The sequence below is a fragment of the Strigops habroptila genome, chromosome W (assembly GCF_004027225.2).
Source record: "Strigops habroptila isolate Jane chromosome W, bStrHab1.2.pri, whole genome shotgun sequence".
NCBI classification, from domain to species: domain Eukaryota; kingdom Metazoa; phylum Chordata; class Aves; order Psittaciformes; family Psittacidae; genus Strigops; species Strigops habroptila.
The window spans coordinates 18,690,841-18,697,465 of record NC_044301.2 but is presented as its reverse complement, the minus strand read 5'-3'; the positions used below and the strand labels follow the sequence as shown (position 1 = coordinate 18,697,465).

Here is a 6,625-nt window from a genome sequence, read left to right as displayed (position 1 = left end):
ATGTGGATGGTGGCATGTGCCACCCTGGGAGGGACAGTGGCTCAGGGCACTGGGAGCATCAACAGCGACTACAAGGATTGGGAGTAGAGCACCGATGCCAGGGAATGGGCCAGGCTCCTGCAGAGCCCCAGCATGGAGACGGTGACAAAGAACGGAGAGAGCCAAGGGAATGGTCTGGGGGCCACGTCGGCTTTGGGAGCTGTCTTCATTGTGCCCTTGGGGCTGGGCTGCTCAACTTTCCTACTGCCTTCAGCATGGCCGGCAGTGTGGCTGTGGGCATCGCACTGCAGATGGTGAGAGGTAGGGAAGGAACAGTCCCCTGTCCCACCCAGGGAGGGGGCATGGGGTGACATGTGGATCCCCAGAAGGGGCTTGGGGAGGACCCGGCTCCTGGGAAGAAGAGCTGTTGGGTGATGTGCACCAGAGATGCTCAGTGTGTTCGGGGGTGGCTGCCTGGGGTGGCTTTGGGGACCTCTTCATGCTGTTGCCTCAGTGTCCCCTCCCTGTCTCTTCCCCACCCCAGTGCATGTTGATTTTCATCATTGGAGGCTTGGTCATCCTGGCATACTGCTCACAGGCCAGCAATGAGTGCAACTACCAGGAGGTGGTGTGGGCCGTCTGCGGGAAGGTGCCTGGCGTGCTGTGTGAGGTGGCCATTGCCATCTACACCTTCGGCACCTGCATCACTTTCCTCATCATCAGAGACCAGGAAGACAAGAGTAACTGTGTCCCATGGGGGAACAAAACCCAACCCGTTGCTGTCCCTTCAGCTGGAAGGGGACAACCTGACCACTCTGGTTGTCCCCACAGTCATTGCTGCTCTGGTGACAGAGCCCAAGAAAGCTGGGAGCAGCTGCTGGTACACGCACTGCAAGTTCGCTATCAGCATCACGGCCTTCCTCCTCATCCTGCCTCTCTCCATCCCCAAGGAAATCGGCTTCCAAAAATACACCAGGTGGGTGGGGAGAGTCCTCTGGGGCTGGGGGCCAGGGTGGGCCAGCCAGCACCCACCTAAGCACCATCCCAGGGGATGGGGAGTGGAAATGCTATGGTTCTATCACCATATCTGCCTGCTCACCCCTGAAGGGTTGGTCATCTCCTCCTCCGCCTTCCTGTGCCTCAGTTTCCCCATCTGGGAAGCACTGAAGCTGCTGAGCACCATGTGGCCACACTGTCATACTCTGGGGCTTGTGTCCCTCCCTTCTGCTCACTGGAGGAAGCGGAGAGAGCTGCTTTCAGTTGTGTCATGCCCTGTCTTTGGAGATGGCCATCCAGCAGAAAGCAGAGCCAGTAAGGGTCCCCAGGCTGGGGGTCTGCAGGCCAGGCCTGCCCCACCAAGCATCTCAGTGTAACCTGGCTGCTGGAGCTGGATCAGGACTACCAAGGAGTGTCACTGCTTTAACACTTGCCTCTTTTTCCTTCCCAAAACCCAGCCCATCCCCTTGCTGGCAGGTCTGCTGCTCGAACGCAGCAGGGTTACATCAGCATCTGCTCTAGGGACAGTGGGTGACTGTGCCTGGCATATTCCCGTGGGAAGGGAGAGCAGGGCTGGTCTTGATGGGAGGGCTAGGGTGGCCTGGGGCTGGAGATGCTGGGAGGAGATCCTCCATGGAGCGGGGAGGGAGCATGCTGATGGCCTCCTGTCCCCTCTTGCAGCTCCCTAAGCGTGATTGGCACCTGGTATGTCACAGCAGTCATTATCATCAAGTACATCTGGCCCAACAAGGAGCTGGTGCCTGTGGAGATCCCCACCAGGTAAGCACAAGAGACACGATGGTGATGGTGGCCATCACAGCACTGCAGAGCCAGGCAGGGGTGTGGGGGTGAGGGCTGCAGAGCCTGGGGCCAAATCCTTCACGAGTCCCATCCCTACACCTGGGGATGCTGCATGTTGCTGCCAGAAGCTCCCAAGTGGCTGCATTGCTGTGTGTTTCAGAGGAGCAAGTGGTGATAGAGAAGGAAGAGGTGTCTTGGAGATCCCCATGGCTCCATTGCAGGTTTTGAGGAGCACAGATTGACTTTTAACTCCAATACAGCCGGGCCCAGAGTTCCCTGTGCAGTGCTTGTGCTTGCCTAGCAACAAGGGCTGTGCCTATTTTAGGACGATTTTGGTTATTCCCTTGGCCACCACAGCCCCTGTGGCTTGTCCCCTCCTTCATGGTGTGGGGATGTTTATGGACCCAGTGTGGGCAGTGGGAATTTTAGGGCAGGCAAAGTTGAGACCAGTTCTCAGCACTGCCCAAGTAGATCCTTATTTATTTACTGATGCTTTTATTGTTGTGCCAGGTCCCAGGAAAGCCTCGCTCCATGCAAAGGCATCATCCGGGGGGGGGGGGGAATGCAGTAACAGCAGAGGAGTGAGCTCATCACTGAGCACCCCCAGCTCCGTGAAGAGAAGGCTCGGGGGACTTTATTGATCTCTACAACTACCTGAAAGGAGGATGGAGCCAGGAGGTGGCTGGTCTCTTCTCCCAAAGAACAAGTGATAGGACAAGAGGAAATGGCCTCAAACTGTGCCAAGGGAGGTTTTAGATTGGCTATTAGGAACAATTTCTTCACTGAGAAGGTGGTCAGGCATTGGAACAGGCTGCCCAGGGCAGTGGTGGAATCGCCATCCCTGGAAGTGTTCACAAACTGTAGATGAGGCCCTCAGTGACATGGTTTAGTGGTGGCCTTGGCAGTGCTGGGGAACAGTTGGACTTGATGATCTTGAAGGTGTTTTCCAACCTGGTTGATTCTATGATTCTATGATCCTGTCCTGGGGCACTGGGTGGGGGGCCCTGGTCTGACCAGTGGGTGTTTCTCTTCCACCAGCCCCTCCACCTGGACCGCTGTCTTCAATGCCATGACCACCATCTGCTTTGGGTTTCAGGTAAGGCCACAAGCCTGGTGCTCCCCTTCCCACCCTGTGGCCACCTGGGTGGGGGACTGGCATGGTCCAGGGATGCTCCCTTGGGTGATCAGCCAAAACCCTCCCTGTGTGCTCACCACATGGCTTCGTGAGGGGGCTGAAGCCAGTTTGACATCTCACCACCCCTGGATGGAGATGTATCAATTTTACCCCAGCTGGGAAGTACAGGGCAGCCTGTTGCCCCCCTTTTCTTCTCCAGTGACAAACCTGGGGTATCACGATATGACAAACCTGGGGGGATCACAAGTGGGATCTTGTGTGGCTCCCTGTGACTCCAGCTCAGCCCATGTCCCCCCTCTCTCTCCATGTCCCTGGCAGTGCCACATGAGCAGCATGCCTGTCTAACAGCATGAAGCAGCCAGAGGTGAAGACCTGGGTGGTGGTGGTGATGGTGGCCGTGGTGATGGTGGCCATGGTGATCACCCTCTTCGTCTACACGGGCACTGTTAAGTGAGGGGGTGTGGCATATGTAAGGCACGGACTCAGAGCATCTTCATGCAGTGAATCACTTTATTGCCTATTGCTCTAGCTTTTATACCGTTCCAGCAAAGCTATCTTTAGCCTATTGCTCTAACTCTTATGCCAAACTATTTTATCACATCATGTTTAGTTCCTGGTTTACAGTTTTGGTTTTTTCAACATTCTTCGTTGTTTCACAAACAGTCCCAGAATAACCAGTTCCTTATCTTTCTGTTCTCCTGCTCCTATCCAGCTGGGTTGCTCTGCTTAATCACACAGTGTACTTTGCTTCTTCTTTAACCCTTTCTTCTCCAGCCAAGCAGCTACCTCTGTTTGGCAATAATGAAATAGTTTCCATCCTCTCCTACAAGGGGGTGCTGTGTGAGTGTGGCATGGTCCTTGGAGGGGCTGTGAGCTTCTGGAGGGCAGGGAGATTTAGATTGGACATTAGGAAGAAGTTCTTCCCTGTGAGGGTGGTGAGGCCCTGGCACAGGTTGCCCAGAGAAGCTGTGGCTGCCCTATCCCTGGCAGTGTTCAAGGCCAGGTCGGATGGGGCTTGGAGCAGTCTGGTCTAGTGGAAGGTATCCCTGCCCATGGCAGGGGTTGGAACTGGATGAGCTTTAAGGTCCTTTCCAACCCAAACCATTCTATGATTCTATGACTCTTTGGTCAGCAGAGGGACAGAGCAGGGAGGGAGTGGAGTCTATCTACTTCCCCCTGCAATATGCCCTGTTCCATATCCATCCAAGTCTGGTCCCTCAAACACATGTGCAGGAGGCTTGTCCCCATCCCCTGCTGACTGCTCCCTTCCCGGCAGGTGTCTGTGGCTTCCTGACCTTTGGAGCTGGTGTGGAACAGGATGTTTTGATGTCCTACCCCTCCAATGACATCCCCGTTGCCCTTGCCCGGGCCTTCATTATCCTCTGTGTGCTGATGTCCTACCCCATCTTGCACTTCTGTGGCTGATGAGAGCTGGGAGAAGGAGGGGCAGCACAGGGAACTCTCCTGCCCTGGGTCTGTGCCCATAGGGCTGTCTTGGAGGGTCTCTGGCTCCACTACACCGGTGATAGGAGAGGACTCATTTTACTAACTGAGACAAACCAAGTTAAACTTTAGCTAAACAAAACCATATGTTTGCCAAGAAGGAACAAGACAAAAGGTAAAGAACATTCTTTACCTATCCAGCTCACTGAACTAGGAACCATTCTTTACAAAGTGCCTCTCCAGCTCACTGAACTGGAAGCATTCCTCACGAAGTCAGAAGAGAAGCCAACCTAAGACCATAAAAGGAAGACAATGAGAAGTTCAGCCAAAGGTCAACAAAGATACGACCACCAGGGGTCCCAAAGACCCTTGGGACCCTCACTCAAAATAAACTGCACATGCTCTAGAGGGTGGTAACCTATGTTAATTAGTTCTGGGAAAAATGATAATATGTATGTCTGGGAATTAAAATGTATATGTATGAGATGAATGCTTATAAGCAAGAAACCTGTAAGAATCGGCATGCATGTTAGGAGGAGCTATCCCCCATGCATCCAGCACCGCAATAAATAATGCCTGCTTCTTAATGCTATATTGGTATTAAGGAGTTTTATTCTCCTGACTTTTGGTGACACCAGGGTGACAGTGGAGGAGGACATGGTTCGGGAGCAGAGGAGGCGCCTGCTTCAGACCATCAGCTGGTTCCTCCTGACACTCCTCCTGGCTCTCTTCATCCCTGACATTGGCAAAGTCATCTCTGTCATTGGGGGCTTGGCTGCCTGCTTCATCTTCGTCTTCCCAGGTAGAGCATCCTGGGATGCTATGGGGCCAGCATAGGTCTCTTGGCCTTGTGTCCTGAGGAGGGAGGGAGCAGGATGGAGACACAGGAACCAGGAGGTCTTTAGAGGACAAAAGTGTGGCATGAGGTCGGTCAGCGGCCCAACTATTTTGACTGGAGTCTCTGCTCTGTAACAGGCAGTGTGGCTCTCCGGCTTGTGGGGTGTCCACTCAGGCCTCAGCTGGGTCTGATTTGCCTCCCCTGCATTTCAGGGCTCTGCCTGATTCAAGCCAAGCTCTCTGAGATCCAAGAAACCAGGGCAATCAGGTAACCAAAATGTGCTTCCTCTCTCCCCTCTTCCCCCGTGGATACTGGGGTGAAGGTCCCCTCTAAACAAGGCCTGTCCTCCTGTGTCCACAGCTGGTGGGCCCAGGTCAGCTACAGGGTGTTCGTGGTCACCCTCGGAGCCTTCATATTTGGACATACCACTGCCAACGCCATCTTTGTGGATCTCACAGCCCGACTCCTCCAGGCTGAACCACACTGCTGCTGCTGAGGGGATGCATATTTCCCCTAGGACCAAAGGGAAATGGGAAGAAAACACTTTGGTGTGTTGGGAAGATCTAAGAGGAGCATTGTAATCTGGGGCTTGACTGAGAGAGCCTTGTGGTGGTTTGTATCTTGTCATCTTAACACACCAGGCAGTCAGGCTTCTCCTTTCAGCCCTGACTCCCTGGCGAAGCCAGAGCATCACTACAAGGAAACCTGTAGTCTAGGTCAAGCCCTTTCTGCCCTTCTGGGGTAGACATCACTACCTTAGACATCACTAAGGGGTCACAGTTGGGTTTTGCCAAGGCATGCTGCTCTCCTCCGTGTACCCCCATGCTGGTGGAGCTCCTCTCCACAGCTTCAACTCCTCCCAACACTGGAGGGAAACTGTGTCTCTTGTGTAAAGGGAACTAGTAACCATGTTTATCAGACAGGTTGTCACCCCCGTAGTCCTCTTGTGTGTCAGTGCTTGGTTTGGTTTGAACTCTGCTTTCCTGTGGCCCATCTTGCCCATCTCCTGTCCTTACTCTTACATCTCCCTCTGCCTGGGCTGCACTTTCTGTTACAAAGCAGGATGTTGCCTTCAGCCTGAATTTTTCTTGGGAGGATCAGGACAATCCCAGACATGCTGGTGCAATGTTCTCCTTGCCAGGGGTTGCTCACTCACTGGAGAAGGTGCTGTGGCTGCACTGACCTACTAGAGACACTACACTAGAGCAAAAGCTCTTCTCCAGATTTCCAATCCTGTTCTTCCAGGGAATGGGACTAGGCCAGGTGTAGGTTTTAAGGGATGCTTTGGGGATAAAGCAGTCAGTATTAATCCATTTTATATTGTTCCCTTGCTGGTTTACACTCTCTGTGGCTGGTGTTGCTCTGGGCTGTCCCTCTGTTGCCTGTCTGGATGATAGTTTCACTTCTACTTTTGCTGGGTTGAGCAGTTCCTC

The 6,625-nt window shown here is 53.6% G+C and overlaps 1 pseudogene; it reads left to right on the top strand.

Moving 5' to 3' along the window:
* Positions 1-5,688, top strand: LOC115619265 (annotated as a pseudogene).
* Positions 5,689-6,625: the final 937 nt, after the last annotated feature.